Here is a 17,931-nt window from a genome sequence, read left to right as displayed (position 1 = left end):
GACCAGAGTCATCATGTCAGGGTGTGGCCCAGAGGGGATCCAGAGTCATCGTGTCCAGGTGATGCTCAGGTGTGTAACAGAGTATCCAGGTCATAATGATCCACAGGTGAGGAGCAGAGTCACCAGATCTGGCTGAGGCCCAGTTAGGATCAGAGTCACCAGTTCCAGGTGAGGCCAAGAAGGAGTCTACAGCAATCAGGTCCAGGTGGGAAACAAAGTCACCAGGACTGGGTGAGGCCCAGATGGGGAAGATTCACCAGGCCCAGGTGATTCCCAGGTGGTGACCAGGTTACCAGCTCCGGGTGAGGACGAGGTAAGGACCAGATTCACCAGGTACAAGTGAGGCCCACGTGGGACCTGTGTCACCAGGTATGGGTGAGGCCCAGGGGGCAACCCCACTCACCAAGTCCAGGTGAGCCCAACCTGTAGGCCATGCAGTGGAACCATGTCCCGATGATGCCCAGGAAGAGACCAGAGTCACCAGGTCCAAATGATGCCCAGATGGAGCATATACACTAGGTCTAGTTGAGGCCCATTTGAGGACCAGAGTCACAAGATCTGGTTGAGGCCTAGAGGTGTGCCAGAATCAGCTGGTCCAGGTGACATCCAGATGGGGACCAGAGTCACCAGGTCACGGTGAGTCCAAGAGAGGTTCCAGAGTCATTATGTCCAGGTGAGGCTGAGGTGTGGAACAGAGTCACCAGGTACCATTGATGCCCATGGGAGGAACAGAGTCACCAGATCTGAGGGATGCGCAGATAGGATCAGAGTCACCAGTTCCAGGTGAGGCCAAGAAAGAGTCCACAGCAATAAGGTCCAGGTGGGTAACAAAGTCACTAGGACTATGTGATGCCCAGTAGGGACCAGATTCAGCAGGTCCAGGTGAGGCCCAAGTGGTTACCATAGTCCCAGTGAGTGGGAGATGACCAGGTAAGGACCAGAGTCATCACGTCCAAGAGAGCCACGTGGGGACCTGAGCCACCCGGTATGGTTGAGGCCCTGGTGGCAACCCCACTCACCAGGTCCAGGTGAGGCCAACCGGCAGGCCAGAGACACCAGATCCAGGTGAAGCCCTAGTGAGGACCAGAGTCACCATTTAAATGTGAATTTACAAGAACAGGACAGTCACCAGGTCCAGGTTTGTTTCATGTGGGAACAAGAATCACGAGGTCCAGGTGAGGCATAGAAAAAGACCACTGTTGAATAAGTCACCAGTATCAGGTGAGCACCTTGTGGTTACCAGAGCCACTCTATCCAGCTGAGTCCCAGGTCCATGTGAGGACCACTTGAGGACCAGATTAATCAGGTCGAATTGAGGCATAGCTGGGGACAAGAGTCACCAGGTCTGGGTGCGGCCTGGGTGGGGCAAGATTCTACAGTTCTGAGTTAGGTCAAAGTGGGGACGAGAGTCACCAGGTCCAGGTGAGGCCAAACTGAGGACCAGAGTGACCAGATCTGGTTGAGGCCTAGAGGGTTACCAAAATCACCTGGTCCAGGTGACATCCAGATGGGGACCAGAGTCAGCAGGTCATGGTGAGGCCCAGAGCGGTTCCAGAGTAATCATGTTCGGGTGAGGCTCAGGTGTGAAACAGAGTCACCAGGTACCAATGATGCCCAGGTAAGGACCAGAGTCACCAGTTCTGGGTGACGCGCAGATAGGATCAGAGTCACCAGTTTCAGGTGATTCCAAGAAAGAGTCCACAGCAATGAGGTCCAGGTGGGGAACAAAGTAACCAGGACTGGGCGAAGCTCAGATGGGGACCAGATTCACCAGGTCCAGGTGAGGCCCAGGTGGTGACCAGAGTCCCCGGGTCTGTGAGAGAACCAGGTAAGGACCAGATTCACCAGGTCCAAGAGGCCCACGCGGGGACCTGAGTCACCAGGTATAAGTGAGGCCCAGGTGGCAACCTCACTCACCAGGTCCAGGTGATGCCAACAGCAGGCCAATGTCACCAGATCCAGGTGAGGCCCAGGTGGGGACTGGAGTCACCAGGTAAATATGAGTCTACAAGAACAGGACAGTCACCAGGTCCAGGTGTGCTTCATGTGTGAACGAGAGTCACGAAGTTCAGGTGAGACCCAGGTTGGGACCACAGTCACCAGGTCCAGATTGAGGCCTAGGTGGGGGGACCAGTGTCATCAGGACCAGTTGAGGCCAAAGTGTGGAGCAAAGTTATCATGTCCAGGTGAAGCCCAGGTGGGGAACAGAGTAACCATGTCCCATTGATGCCAGGTGGGAAAAGAGTCACAAGGTCCAGACGAGGCCTAATTGAGGAGTAGATTCACCAGGACCCGTTGAGGCCCAGTTGAGGACCAGTGTCCCCAGCTCCGGTTGAGTCTCAGAGGGGGCCCAGAGTCACCCGGTTCTGGTGATATCCAGATGGGAACCAGAGTCACCATGTCAGGGTGAGGCCCAGAGGGGATCCAGAGTCATCATGTCCAGGTGAGGCTCAGGTGTGAAACAGAGTATCCAGGTCATAATTGTCCACAGGTGGTTACCATAGTCACCAGATCTGGATGAGGCCCAGCTACGATCAAAATCACCACTTCTCGGTGAGGCCAAGAAGGTGTCCACAGCAATCAGGTCCAGGTGGGAAACAAAGTCACCAGGACTGGGTGAGGCCCAGATGGGGATCAGATTCACCAGGACCAGGTGATTCCCAGGTGGTGACCAGAGTTACCAGTTCCGGGTGAAGACCAGGTAAGGACCAGATTCACCAGGTCCAAGTGAGGCCCACGTGGGGACCTGTGTCACCAGGTATGGGTGAGGCCCAAGTGGCAACCCCACTCACCAGGTCCAGGTGCGGCCACCCTGCAGTCAATGCAGAGGAAGAGTGTCCCGATGATGCCCAGGTAGTGACCTGAGTTACCAGGTCCACATGAGGCCAACTTGCAGGCCATGCAGTGGAACCATGTCCCGATGATGCCCAGGGAGGGACGAGAGTCACCAGGTCCAAATGAGGCCCAGATGGAGCATATTCACTAGGTCCAGGTGAGGCCCATTTGAGAACCAGAGTCACCAGATCTGGTTGAGTCCTAGAGGGGTACTAGAATCACCAGTTCCAGGTGACATCCAGATGGGGACCAGGGTCACCAGGTCAGGGTGAGGCCCAGAGAGCTTCCAGAGTCATAACGTCCAGGTGAGGCTCAGGTGTGGAACAGAGTCACCAGGTCTGGGTGACGCACAGATAGGATGACGGTCACCAGTTCCAGATTAGGCCAAGAAAGAGTCCACAGCAATCAGGTCCAGGTGGGCAACATAGTCACCATGACTGGGTGAGGCCCAGATGGGGACCAGATTCACCAGGTCCAGGTGAGGTCCAGGTGGTGACAGAGTCCGCGGTCTGGGAGAGGACAAGGTAAGGAACAGAGTCACCAGGTCCAAGTGAGGCCCACGTGAGGACCTGAGTTACCAGGTATGGTTGAGGCCCAGTTGGCAACCCCACTCACCAGGTCCAGGTGAGACCAACCTGCAGGTCAGGGTCACCAGATCCAGGTGAGGCCCTAGTGGGGACCGGAGTCACCAGGTATATGTGAGTCCACAAGGATACCACAGTCACCACGTCCAGGTGTGGTTTATGTGGGAACGAGAGTCACCAGGTCCAGGTGAGAACCATGTGGGGACCACAGTCACCAGGTCCACATTGAGGCCTAGGTGGGGGGACAGAGTCATCAGGACAAGTTGAGGTAAAGTGAGGGGCAAATTCTCATGTCCAGGTGAGTTCCAGGTGGGGAACAGAGTAACCATGTCCCATTGATGCCAGGTGGGAAAAGAGTCACAAGGTCCAGACGAAGCCTAAGTGAAGAGTAGATTCACCAGGTACTGTTGAGGGCCAGTTGAGGACCGGTGTCCCCAGCTCCGGGTGAGTCCCAGAGGGGGACGCGAGTCACCCGGTTCTGGTGATATCCAGGTGGGGACCAGAGTCACCACGTCAGGGTGAGGTCCAGAGGGGGACGAGAATCACTAGGTCGAGGTGAGGCCCCGATGTGGAACTCAGAAACCAGGTCCCATGATGCCCATATGAGGACCTGAGTCACCCGGTCCAGGTGAAGTCCCTGTGGGAACCAGTCACCTCGTCCCGGGGAGGCCCAGGTGGGACCACAGTCACCAGTTCCAGGTGAGGCCCAGGTATAAAAGAGAGTATCCAGGTCCCAATGATGCCCAGGTACGGAACAGAGACAACAGGTCCAGGAGAGGCCCAAATATGGATCAGAGTCATTGTGTTCCAGGTGAGGCCAGATGGAGACCAGAGGAACCAGGTCCAGGAGAGCCCCATATGGGAACCAGAGCCACCAGATCCAGGTGAGGTCCACGTGGGACCACAGTCATGGTTCCAGGTGAGGCGCAGGTGGCAACAGGATTCACCAAGTCCAGGTGAGGCCCAGGTGGCGACCAGTCACCATCCAGGTGCGGACCAGCTAAGGACCAGACTCACCAGGCCCAGGTGAAGCCCAAGGGTCGACCAGAGTCACCAGGTAAGGGTGAGGTTCAGAGGCAAACCAGATTAACCAGTTTATTTTGTGGCCCAGAATGGGACCAGAGGTCCGTGGTCAAAGTGAGGCCCAGGTGTGGAATAGAGTATCCAGGTCCCAATGATGCCTGAGTGAGGACCAGAGTCACTAGGGCCATGCAGGCCCAGATGGGGAACAGAATCACTATGTCCTGTTGAGGCATAGAATAAGACCACAGTCACCAGTATCAGGTGAGCCCCTTGTGGGAACCAGAGCCACTCTATCCAGCTGAGTCCCAGGTACATGTGAGGTCCAGTGAGGACCAATTTCATCAGGTCGTATTGAGGAATAGCTGGGGACAAGAGTCACCAGGTCTGGGTGCGTATTATGTGGGGCAAGATTCAGCAGTTCTGAGTTAGGTCAAAGTGGGCACGAGAGACACCAGGTCCAGGAGAGGTCCAGGTTGGGACCAGAGTCACCAGATCCAGGTGAAGTCCAGGTGGGGACCAGAGTCACCAGATCCAGGTGAAGCCCAGGTGGGGACCAGAGTCACTAGGTCCAGATGAGGCCCAGGTGAGGACCAGAGTTACCAGGTACACGTGAGGCCCCGGTGAGGATCAGAGGCAACAGGTCCATGTGAGGTCTGCTTGGGAACCATGGTCAACAGGTCCACTAGAGGCCCAGGTGTGGAACATAGTAAGCAGGTCCAGGTGAGTCCACAGTGGTGACAAGAGTCACCATGTCCACGTGAGGCCCAGTTGCGAACCAGGATCACCAGGTACAGGGGAGGCCCTTGAAAGAACCAGAGTCAACAGTTCGAGGTCAGGCGCAGGTTTCAACCAGGGTCAGAAGGTCCAAGTGAGGCCAAATTGGGTTCACAGTCACTAGGGCATGGTGAGACCCAGAGGGGCACCAGAGTCACGTGGTCCAGGTGAGGTCCAGTTGTGGAACACAGTCACCGGGTACCAATTTTGCCCAGTTGAGGACCATGGTCAACAGGGCCAGGTGAGGCCCAGATGGGGACCGGAGTCCCCAAATCCAGGTGAAGCCCAGGTGGGGACCACAGTTACCAGATCCAGGGTAGTCTCAGGTCAAGACCAGAATGACCAGGTCCAGGTGAGTTGCAGGTGGCAACCACACTCACCAGGTCCCGGTGAGGCCCTGGTGGGGTCCAGAGTCACGAGGTACATGACAAACTAGAAACACTACAGCCACCAGGTCCACATGATGTCCATGTGGGAATGAGAATCACCAGTTACAGGTTAGGACCAGGTGGGGATCTGAATCACAATTTCCAGGTGAGACCCAGGTGGGAAGGAGGGTCACCATGTCCAGGTGTGGCCCAGGTGAAGACCAGAGTTAATAGGTCCGGCTGGGTCACTGTTAGTGAACAGTGTAACCATATTCTGATGCTACCCAGGTGGGTATTAGAGACCCCAGGTCCTGGTGAGGCCCAGATGGGACCACAGTCACAAGGTCCAGGTGAGGCGCAGGTGGCAACAGGATTCACCAAGTCCAGGTGAGGCCCAATTGGCGACCAGTCACCAGATCCAGGTGTGGACCTGCTAAAGACCAGATTCACCAGGCCTAATGAAGCCCAAGTGGTGACCAGAATCACCAGGTAAGGGTGAGGCCCAGAGGGGGAACCAGAGTAACCAGTTTAATTTGAGGCCCAGAATGGGACCAGAGGTCCCTGGTCAAAGTGAGGCCCAGGTGTGGAATAGAGTATCCAGGCCCAATGATGCCTGGGTGAGGACCAGAGTCAATAGGGCCATGCAGGCCCAGATGGAAACAGAATCACTAGTTCCTGGTGAGGCACAGAATAGGAGCACAGTCAGCAGTGTCAGATGAGCCCTTTGGGGGAACCAGAGCCACTCTATCCCGCTGAGTCCCAGGTCCATGTGAGCCCCACGTGAGGACCAGATTCATCAGGTCGAATTGAGGTATAGCTTAGGAGAAGAGTCACCAGGTCTGGGTGCGGCATGTGTGGGGCAAAATTCAGCAGTTCTGAGTTAGGTCAAAGTGGGGACGAGAGACACAAGGTCCAGGTGAGGCCAAACTGAGGACCAGAGTCACCAGGTCAGGGTGAGGCCCAGAGAGGTTCCAGAATCATAATGTCGAGGGGAGCCTCTGGTGTGGAACAGAGTATCCAGGTCATAATGGTCCACAGGTGAGGACCAAAGTGACCAGATCTGGGTGACGCGCAGATAAGATCAGAGTCACCATTTCCAGGTGAGGCCAAGAAAGAGTCCACAGCAATCAGGTCCAGGTGGGGAACAAAGTCATCAGGACTGGGTGAGGCCCACATGGGGACCAGATTCACCAGGTCCAAGTAACCAGAGTCGTGACCAGAGTCCCACGTCTGGGAGAGGACCAGATAAGGACCAGATTCACCAGTTCCAAGAGGCCCACGTGGGGACCTGAGTCACCAGGTATGGGGTGGCAACTGCACTCACCAGGTCTAGGTGAGGCCATCCTGCAGGCCAGAGTCACCAGATCCATGTGAGACCCTAGTGGGGACCGGAGTCACCAGGTAAATGTGAGACTACAATAACACCACAATCACCAGGTCCAGGTGTGGTTCATGTGGGAACGAGAGTCACCAGGTCCAGGTGAGACCCAGGTGGGGAACACAGTCACTAGGTCCAGATTGTGGCCTAGGTGGGGGGACCAGAGTCATCAGGAAAAGTTGAGGCCAAAGTGTGGAGCATAGTTATCATGTCCAGGTGAGGCCCAGGTGGGGAACAGAGTAACCATATCCCATTGATGCCAGGTGGGAAAAGAATCACAAGGTCCAGACGAGGCCTAAGTGAGGAGTAGATTCAACAGGTCCTGTTGAGGCCCAGTTGAGGACCAGTGTCCCCAGCGCCGGGTGAGTCCCAGAGGGGGACCAGAGTCCCCCGGTTCTGGTGATATCCAGGTGGGGACCAGAGTCACCACGTCAGGGTGAGGCCAAGAGGGGGACGAGAATCACTAGGTCCAGGTGAGGACCCCATGTGGACCTCAGAAACCAGGTCCCATGATGCCCATATGAGGACATCAGTCACCACGTCCAGGTGAGGTCCCTGTGGGAACCAGACACCTCGTCCAGGTGAGGCCCAGGTGGGACCACAGTCATCAGGTCCAGGTGAGTCCCAGGTATATAAGAGAGTATCCAGGTCCAGGTGAGGCCCAGGTATATAAGAGAGTATCCAGGTCCCAATGATGCCCAGGTAAGGACCAGAGTCAACAGGTCCAGGAGGGGCCCAAATATGGATCAGAGACATTGTGTTCCAGGTGAGGCCAGATGGAGACCACAGGAACAGGGCCAGGTGAGCCCCATATGGGAACCAGATCCAGCAGATCCAGGTGAGGTCCAGGTCGGACCACAGTCACAAGGTCCAGGTGAGGCGCAGGTGACAACAGGATTCACCAAGTCCAGGTGAGGCCCAGGTGGCGACCCATCACCAGATCCATGTACGGACCAGCTAAGGACCAGATCCACCAGGCCCAAGTGAAGCCCAAGGGGTGACCAGAGTCACCAGGTCAGGGTGAGGCCCAGAGGGGTTCCAGAGTCATCATGTCCAGGTGAGGCTGAGGTGTGGAACAGAGTCACCAGGTACCAATAATTCCCAGTTGAGGACCAGAGTCACCAGGTCTGGGTGACATGCAGATAGGATCAGAGTAACCAGTTCCAGGTGAGGCCAAGAAAGAGTCCACAGCAATCAGGTCCAGGTGTGGAACAAAGTCACCAGGACAGGGTGAGGCCCAGATGGGGACCAGATTCACAAGGTCCAAGAGGCCCACGTGGGGACCTGAGTCACCAGGTATGGGTGAAGCCAAGGTGGCAAACATACTCACCAGGTCCAGGTGAGGCCAACTTGCAGGCCATGCAGTGGAACCATGTCCCGATGATGCCCCGGTAGGGACCAGAGTCACCAGGTCCAAATGAGGACCAGATGGAGCATATTCACTACGTCCATGTGAGGCCCAGTTGAGGCCTAGAGGCACCAGATCTGGTTGAGGCCAAGAGGGGTACCAGAATCACCTGGTCAAGGTGACATCCAAATTGGGACCACAGTCAAAATGTGAGAGTGAGGCCCAGAGAGGTTCCAGAGTCATCATGTCCAGGTGAGGCTCAGGTGTGGAACAGAGTCACCAGGTACCAAAGATGCCCAGGTTAGGACCCGAGTCACCAGATCTGGGTGACGCGCAGATAGGATCAGAGTCACCATTTCCAGGTGAGGCCGAGAAATAGTCCACAGCAATCAGGTCCAGGTGGGGAACAAAGATACCAGGACTGGGTGAGGCCAAAATGGGGACCAGTATCACCAGGTCCAGGTGAGGCCCAGGTAGGGACCAGAGTTCCCGGGTCTGGAAGAGGACCAGGTAAGGACCAGATTCACCAGGTCCAAGAGGCACACATGGGGACTGAGTCACCAGGTATGGGTGAGGCCCAGGTGGCAACCCCACTCACCAAGTCCAGGTGAGGCCAACGGCAGGCCAGAGTCAACAGATCTAGGTGAGGCCCTAGTGGGGACCAGAGTCACCAGGTAAATGTGAGTCTACAAGAACACCACAGTCACAAGGTCCAGGTGTGGTTCATGTGGGAATGAGAGTCACCTGGTCCAGGTGAGACCCAGGTGGGGACCACAGTCACCACGTCCAGATTGAGGCCTAGTTGGGGGGACCAGAGTTATCAGGACCAGTTGAGGCCAAAGTGTGGAGCAAAGTTATCATGTTCAGGTGAGGCCCAGGTGGGGAACAGCGTAACCATATCCCATTGATGCCAGGTGGGAAAAGAGTCACAAGGTCCAGATGAGGCCTAAGTGAGGAGTAGATTCACCAGGTCCTGTTGAGGCTCAGTTGACGACCAGTGTCCCAAGCTCTGGGTGAGTCCCAGAGGGGGACTAGAGTCACCCGGTTCTGGTGATATCCAGGTGGGGACCAGAGTCACCACGTCAGGGTGAGGCCCAGAGTGGGACGAGAATCACTAGGTCCATGTGAGGCCCCGATGTGGAACTGAGAAACCAGGTCCCATGATGCCCATATGAGGACCTGAGCCACCAGTTCCAGGTGAGGTCCCTTGGGACCCAGTCAACTCGTGCAGGTGAGGCCCAGGTGGACCACAGTCACCATGTCCAGGTGAGACCCAGGTATATAAGAGAGTATCCAGGTACCAATGATGCTCAGGTAAGGACCAGAGTCAACAGGTTCAGGAGCGGCCCAAATATGGATCACAGTCATTTTGTTCCAGCAGAGCCAGATGGAGACCACAGGACCCAGGTCCAGGAGAGCCCCATATGGGAACCAGAGCCACCAGATCCAGGTGAGGTCCAGGTGTCACCACATCACTAGGTCCAGGTGAGGCGCAGGTGGCAACAGGATTCACCAAGTCCAGGTGAGACCCAGGTGGCGACCAGTCACTAGATCCAGGTGCGGACCAGCTAAGGACCAGATTCCCCAGGACTATTAAAGTCCAAGAGGTGACCAGAGTCACCAGGTAAGAGAGAGGCCCAGGGGGAACCAGAGGAAGCAGTTTAGTTTGAGGCCCAGAAGGGGACCAGAGGTCCCTGTTCCAAGTGAGGCCCAGGTGTGGAATAGAGTATCCAGGTCCCAATGATGCCTGGGTGAGGACCAGAGTCACTAGGGCCATGCAGGCCCAGATGGGGAACAGAATCACTAGGTCCTGGTGAGGCCTAGAATAAGACCACAGTCACCAGTATCTGGTGAGCCCCTTGTGGGAACAAGAGCCAATCTATCCAGCTGACTCCCAGGTCCATGTGAGGCCCACGTCAGGAACAGATTCATCAGGTCGAATTGAGGCATAGCTGGGGACAAGAGTCACCAGGTCTGGGTGCGGCCTAGGTGGGGCAAGATTCAGCAGTTCTGAGTTAGTCAAAGTGGGGACGAGAACACCAGGTCAATGTGAGGCCAAACTAAGGACCAGAGTCACCAGATCCAGGTGAGGTCCATGTTGGAAAGAGAGCCAAGGTCCAGGAGAGGTCCAGATGGGGACCAGAGTCTCGAGATCCAGATGAAGCCCAGGTGGGGACCAGAGTCACCAGATCCAGGTGACGCCCAGGTGGGGACCAGAGTCACTAGGTCCAGATGAGGCCCAGGTGAGGACCAGAGATTCCAGGTATACGTGAAACCCCGGTGGGGATCAGAAACAACAGGTCCATGTGAGGCCGGCTTGGGGACCATGGTCAACAGGTCTACTTGAGTCCCAGGTATGGAACACAGTAACCAGGTCCAGGTCAGTCCCTGGTGGTGACAATAGTCACCACGTTCAGGTGAGGCCCATGTGGAGAGCAGGATCAACAGGTACAGGGTAGGCCCTTGAAAGAACAAGAGTCAACAGTTCGAGGGTATGTGCAGGTGGCAACCAGGGTCAGCAGGTCCAAGTCAGGCCAAAGTGGGGTTCACAGTCTGAGTGCACGGTGAGACCAAGAAGGTGACCACAGTCACCTGGTCCAGGTGAGGTCCAGTTGTGGAACACAGTCACCGGGTCCCAATTTTGCCCAGTTGAGGACCATGGTCAACAGGGCCAGGTGAGGCCCAGATGGGGACCGGAGTCCCCAAATCCAGGTGAAGCCCAGGTGGGGAACACAGTCACCAGATCCAGGGTAGTCTCGAGTGAAGACCAGAATCACCAGGTCCAGGTGAGGTGCAGGTGGCAACCACACTCACCAGGTCCCGGTGAGGCCCTGGTGGGGACCAGAGTCACGAGATACATGAGAAGCTAGAAACACTGCAGCCACCAGGTCCACATGATGTCCATGTGGGAACGAGAATCACCAGTTACAGGTGAGGACAAGGTGGGGAACCGACTCACTCTGTCCAGGTGAGACCCAAGTGGGAACCAGTGTCACAATGTCCAGGTGTGGCCCAGGTGAAGACCAGAGTTAATAGGTCCGGCTGGGTCACTGTTAGTGAACAGTGTAACCATATCCTGATGTTACCCTGGTGGGTACCAGAGACATCAGGTCCTGGTGAGGCCCAGGTTGGACCAGAGACATGAGGTCCAGGTGAGGTCCCGATGGGAACCACAGTCACCAGGTCAGGTGAGGCCATGCTTAGTATCAGAGTCACCAGTTACAGGTGAGGCCCAGGTGGAGCCAGAGTCACCTGGTACAGAAGAGGTCAAAGTCAGGACCAGAGTTACCAGGATCAGGTCAGTCCCAGTGGGGAATAGAGTAAGCATGTGCGATGATGCCCAGGTAGAAACAGAGACACCAGGTCCAGATGAGTCGCAGGTGGGGAGCATATTCACTAGGTCCCTGTGAGGCCCAGTTAAGGATCAGAGTCACCAGATCTGTTGAGGCCTAGAGTGGTACCAGAATCACCTGGACCAGGTGACATCCAGATGGGGACCAGTGTCACCAGGTCAGGGTGAGGACAAGGGATGTTCCAGTGTCATCATGTCCAGGTGAGGCTCATGTGTGGAACAGAGTCACCAGGTACCAATGGTCCACAGGTGAGGACCAGAGTGACCAGATCTGGGTGACGGGCAGATAGGATCAGAGTCACCAGTTCCAGGTGAGGCCAAGAAGGAGTCCACAGGAATCAGGTCCAGGTGGGGAACAAAGTCACCAGGCCTGGGTGAGGCCCAGATGGGGACCAGATTCACCAGGTCCAGGTGAGGCCCAGGTGGTGACCAGAGTCCCCGGGTCTGGGAGAGGACCAGGTAAGGACCAGATTCACCAGGTCCAAGAGGCCCACCTGGGGACCTGAGTCACCAGGTATGGAGTGGCAACCCCACTCACCAGGTCCAGGTGAGGCCATCCTGCAGGCCACAGTCACCAGTTCCAGTTGAGGCCCTAGTTGGGACCGGAGTCACCAGGTAAATGTGAGTCTACAAGAACACCACAGTCTCCAGGTTCAGGTCTGGGTCATGAGGGAACGAGAGTCACCAGGTCCAGGTGAGACCCAGGTGGGGACCACAGTCACCAGGGTCAGATTGAGGCCCAGGTGGGGTACCAGTGTCATCAGGACCAGTTGAGGCCAAAGTGAGGAGCAAAGTTATCATGTCCAGGTGAGGCCCATGTGGGGAACAGAGTAACCATGTCCCATTGATGCCAGGTGGGAAAAGAGTCACAAGGTCCAGACGAGGCCTAAGTGAGGAGTAGATTCACCAGGTCCTGTTGAGGTCCAGTTAAGGACCAGTGTCCCCAGCTCCGGGTGAGTCCCAGAGGGGGACCAGTGTCACCCGATTCTGGTGATATCCAGGTGGGGACCAGAGTCACCACATCAGGGTGAGGCCCAGAGTGGGATGAGAATCAGTAGGTCCAGGTGAGGCCCCGATGTGGAACTGAGAAACCAGGTCCCATGATGCCCATATGAGGACCTGAGTCACCAGGTCCAGGTGAGGTCCCTGTGGGAACCAGTAACCTCGTCCTGGTGAGGCCCAGGTGGGACCACAGTCACCAGGTCCAGGTGAGGCCCAGGTATATAAGAGAGTATCCAGGTCCCAATGATGCCCAGGTAAGGACCAGAGTCAACAGGTCCAGGAGAGGCCCAAAAATGGATCAGAGTTATTGTGTTCCAGGTGAGGCCAGATGGAGACCACAGGAACCAGGTCCAGGAGAGCACCATATGGGAACCAGAGACACCAGATCCCGGTGAGGTCCAGGTGGGACTACAGTCACAAGGTCCAGGTGAGGCGCAGGTGGCAACAGGATTCACCAAGTCCAGGTGAGGCCCAGGTGGTCACCAGTCACCAGATCCAGGTGCGGAATAGCTAAGGACCAGGTTCTCCAGGCCCAAGAGAAGCCCAACGGGTGACCAGAGTCACCAGGTATGGGTGAGGCACAGAGGGGGAACCAGAGTAACCAGTTTAGTTTGCGGCCCAGAATGGGACGTAATGTCCCTGGTCAAAGTGAGGCCCAGGTGTGGAATAGGGTATCCAGGTCCCAATGACGCCTGGGTGAGGACCAGAGTCACTAGGGCTATGCAGGGCCAGATGGGGAACAGAATCAGTAGGTCCTGGTGAGGCATAGAATAAGACCACATTCAGGAGTATCAGGTGAGCCACTTGTGGGAACCAGAGCCACTCATCCAGGTGAATCCCAGGACCAGTTGAGGGCAACGTGAGGATCAGATTCATCAGGTCGAATTGAGGCATAGCTGGGGACAAGCATCACCAGGTCTGGGTGCGGCCTAGGTGGGGCAAGATTCAGCAGTTCTGAGTTAGGTCCAAGTGGAGACGAGAGACACCAGGTCCAGGTGAGGCCAAACTGAAGACCAGAGTCACCAGATCCAGATGAGTTCCATGTTGGAAAGCGAGTCACGAGTCCAGGAGAGGTCCAGGTGGGGTCCAGAGTCACCAGATCCAGGTGAAATCCAGGTGGGGACCAGAGTCACCAGATCCAGGTGAAGCCCAGGAGGGGACCAGAGTCACTAGGTCCAGATGAGGCCAGGTGAAGACCAGAGTTACCAGGTACACGTAAGGCCCCGGTGGGGATCACAGGCAACAGGTTCATGTGAGGCCGGCTTGGGGACCATGGTCAAAAGGTCTACTTGAGGCCCAGGCGTGGAACACAGTAACCAGGTCCACGTGAGTAACCGGTGGTGACAAGAGTCACCACGTCCAGGTGAGGCCCAGGTGGGGACCAGGATCACCAGGTTCAGGGGAGGCCCTTGAAAGAACCAGAGTCAACATTACGACGTCAGTCGCAGGTGGCAACCAGGTTCAGTAGGTCCAAGTCAGTACAAAGTGGGGTTCACAGTCAATAGGGCATGGTGAGACCCAGAGGGGGACCAGAATCACCTGGTCCAGGTGAGGTCCAGTTGTGGAACACAGTCACCGGGTCCCAATTTGCCCAGTTGAGGACCATGTTCAACAGGGCCAGGTGAGGCCCAGATGGGGACCGGAGTCCCCAAATCCATGTGAAGCCCAGGTGGAGACCCCAGTCACCAGATCCAGGGTAGTCTCAGGTGCAGACCAGAATCACAAGGTCCAGGTGAGGTGAAGGTGGCAACCACACTCACTAGTTCCCGGTGAGGCCCTTGTGGGGACCAGTATCTCGAGTTACATGACAAACTAGAAACACTGCAGCCACTAGGTCCACATGATGTCCATGTGGGAACGAGAATCACCAGTTACAGGTGAGGACCAGGTGGGGATCCGATTCACCATGTCCAGGTGAGACCCAGGTGGGAACCAGTGTCACCATGTCCAGGTGTGGCTCAGGTGAAGACCAGAGTTAATAGGTCCGTGTGGGTCACTGTTAGTGAACAGTGTAACCATATCCAGATGCTACCCAGGTGGGGAACTGAGACATGAGTTCAAGGTGTGGTCCCGATGGGAACCACAGTCACCAGGTCAGGTGAGGCCATGCTTAGGATCATAGTCACCAGTTACAGGTGAGGCCCAGGTGGAGCCAGAGTCACCTGGTACAGAAGAGGCCAAAGTCAGGACCAGAGTTACCAGGTTCAGGTCAGTCCCAGTGGGGAATAGAGAAACCATGTCCCGATGATGCCCAGGTAGAACCAGAGTCACCAGGTCCAGATGAGGCGCAGGTGGGGAGCATGTTCACTAGGTCCCAGTGAGGCCCAGTTGAGGACCAGAGTCACCAGGTCAAGTTGAGGCCAAGAGGGGTACCAGATTCACCTGGTCTAGGTGACTTCCAGATGGGGTGCAGAGTCACCATGTCAGACTGAGGCCCAGAGAGGTTCCAGAGTCATCATGTCCAGTTGAGGCTCAGGTGTGGAACAGAGTAACCAGGTACCAATGATGCCAAGGTGAGGACCAGAGTCACCAGATCTGGGTGAGGCCCAGATAGGATCAGAGTCACCAGTTCCAGGTAAGGCCAAGAATGAGTCCACAGCAATCAGGTCCAGGTGGGGTGACAAAGTCACCAGGACTGGATGAGACCAGACGGGGACCAGATTAACCAGGTTCATGTGATTCCCAGGTGGTGACCCGAGTTAGGAGTTCCGGGTGAGGACCAGGAAGGGACCAGATTCACCAGGTCCAATTGAGGCCCACGTGGGGACCTGTGTCACCAGGCATGAGTGAGGCCAAGGTGACAACGCCACTCACCAGGTCCAGGTGAGGCCATCCTGCAGGCCATGCAGAGGAACCATGTGCCGATGATGCCCAGGTAGGGACTAGAATTACCAGGTCAAAGTGATGCCAACCTGGAGGCCATGTTTGGAACAATGTCCCGATGATGCCCAGGTAGGTACCAGAGTTACCAGGTCCAGATGAGGCAAACCTGCAGGCCATGCAGTGGAACCATGTCCCGATGATGCCCATGTAGGGACCAGATTCACCAGGTTCAAATGAGGCCCAGATGGAGCATATTCACTAGGTCCAGGTGAGGCCCAGTTGAGGACCAGAGTCACCAGATCTGGTTGAGGCCTAGAGGGGTACCAGAATCACCTGTTCCAGGTGACATCCAGATGGGGACCAGAGTCACCAGGTCAGGGTGAGGCCCAGAGTGGTTCCAGAGTCATCACGTCCAAGTGAGGCTCAGGTGTGGAACAGTGTCACCAGGTACCAATGATGCCCAGGTGAGGACCAGAGTCACCAGGTCTCGGTGACGCTCAGATAGGATCAGAGTCACCAGTTCCAGGTGAGGCCAAGAGAGTGTCCACAGCAATCAGGTCCAGGTGGGGAACAAAGTCACCAGGACTGGGTGAGGCCCAGATGGGGACCAGATTCACCAGGTCCAGATGAGGCGAGGTGGTGACCAGAGTCCCCGGGTCTGGGAGAGGACCAGGTAAGGACGAGATTCACCAGGTCCAAGAGGCCCACGTGTGAAACTGAGTCACCAGGTATGGGTGAGGCCCAGGTGGCATCCCTACTCACCAAGTCCAGGTGATGCCAACCTGCAGGCCAGAGTCACCAGATCCAGGAGAGGCCCTAGTGGGGACCGGAGTCACCAGGTAAATGTGAGTCTACAAGAAAACCACAGTCACCAGGTCCAGGTGTGGTTCATGTGGGAAGGAGAGTCACCAGGTCCAGGTGTGACCCAGGTGGGGACCATAGTCACCAGGTCCAGATTGAGGCCTAGAAGGGGGGACCAGAGTCATCAGGACCAGTTGAGGCCAAAGTGTGGAGCAAAGTTATCATGTCCAGGTGATGTCCAGGTGGGGAACAGAGTAACCATGTCCCATTGATGCCAGGTGGGAAAAGAGTCACTAGGTCCAGAAGAGGCCTAAGTGAGGACTAGATTCACCAGGTCCTGTTGAGGCCCAGTTAAGCACCAGTATCCCCAGCTCTGGGTGAGTCCCAGAGGGGGATCAGATTGACCCGGTTCTGATGATATCCAGGTGGGGACAAGACTCACCACGTCAGGTTGAGGCCCAGAGAGGGACGAGAATCTCTAGTTTCAGGTGAGGCCCCGATGTGGAACTGAGAAAAAAGGTCCCATAATGCCCAAATGAGGACCTGAGTCACCAGGTCCAGGTGAGGTCCCTGTGGGAACCAGTCACCTCGTCCTGGTGAGGCCCAGGTGGGACCACAGTCACCAGGTCCAGGTGAGGCCCAGGTATATAAGAGAGTATCCAGGACCCAATGATGCCCAGGTAAGGACCAGAGTCAACAGGTCCAGGAGAGGCCCAAATATGGATCAGAGTCATTATGTTCCAGGTGAGGCCAGATGAAGACCACAGGAACCAGGTCCAGGAGAGCCCCATATGGGAACCACAGTCACCAGATCCAGGTGAGGTCCAGGTGGGACCACAGTCACAAAGTCCAGGAGAGGCGCAGATGGCAACAGGATTCACCAAATCCAGGTGAGGCCCACTGGCGCCCAGTCACCAGATCCAGGTGCGGACCAGCTTAGGACCAGATTCACCAGGCCCAAGTGAAGCCCAAGGGGTGACCACAGTCACCAGGTAAGGGTGAGGCCCAGAGGGGGAACCAGAGTAACCAGTTTAGTTTGAGGCCCAGAATGGGACCAGAGGTCCCTGGTCAAAGTGAGGCCCAGGTGTGGCATAGAGTATCCAGGTCCCAATGATACCTGGGTGAGGACCAGAGTCACTAGGGCCATGCAGGCCCATATGGGGAACAGAATCACTAGGTCATGGTGAGGCATAGAATAAGACCAGAGTCACCAGTATCAGGTGAGCGCCTTTTGGGAACCAGAGCCACTCTATCCAGCTGAGTCCCACGTCCATGTGAGGCCCACGTGAGGAGCAGATTCTTCAGGTCGAATTGAGGCATAGCTGGGGACAAGAGTCACCAGGTCTGGGTGCGGCCTAGGTGGGGCAAGATTCAGCAGTTCTGAGTTAGGTCAAAGTGGGGACGAGAGACACCAGGTCCAGGTGAGGCCAAACTGAGGACCAGAGTCACCAGATCGAGGTGAGTTCCAGTTGGGGACCAGAGTCCCCAGATCCAGGTGAAGTCCAGGTGGGGACCAGAGTCTCTAGGTGCAGATGAGGCCCAGGTGAGGACCAGAGTTACCAGGTACACGTGAGGCCCCGGTGGGAATCAGAGGCAACAGGTCCATGTTAGGCGGTCTTGGGGACTATGGTCAAGAGGTGTAC

This window comes from Canis aureus, chromosome 33, assembly GCF_053574225.1.
Source record: "Canis aureus isolate CA01 chromosome 33, VMU_Caureus_v.1.0, whole genome shotgun sequence".
In the NCBI taxonomy this organism is placed as follows: Eukaryota; Metazoa; Chordata; class Mammalia; order Carnivora; family Canidae; genus Canis; species Canis aureus.
Note: the sequence above shows the minus strand (reverse complement) of the source record.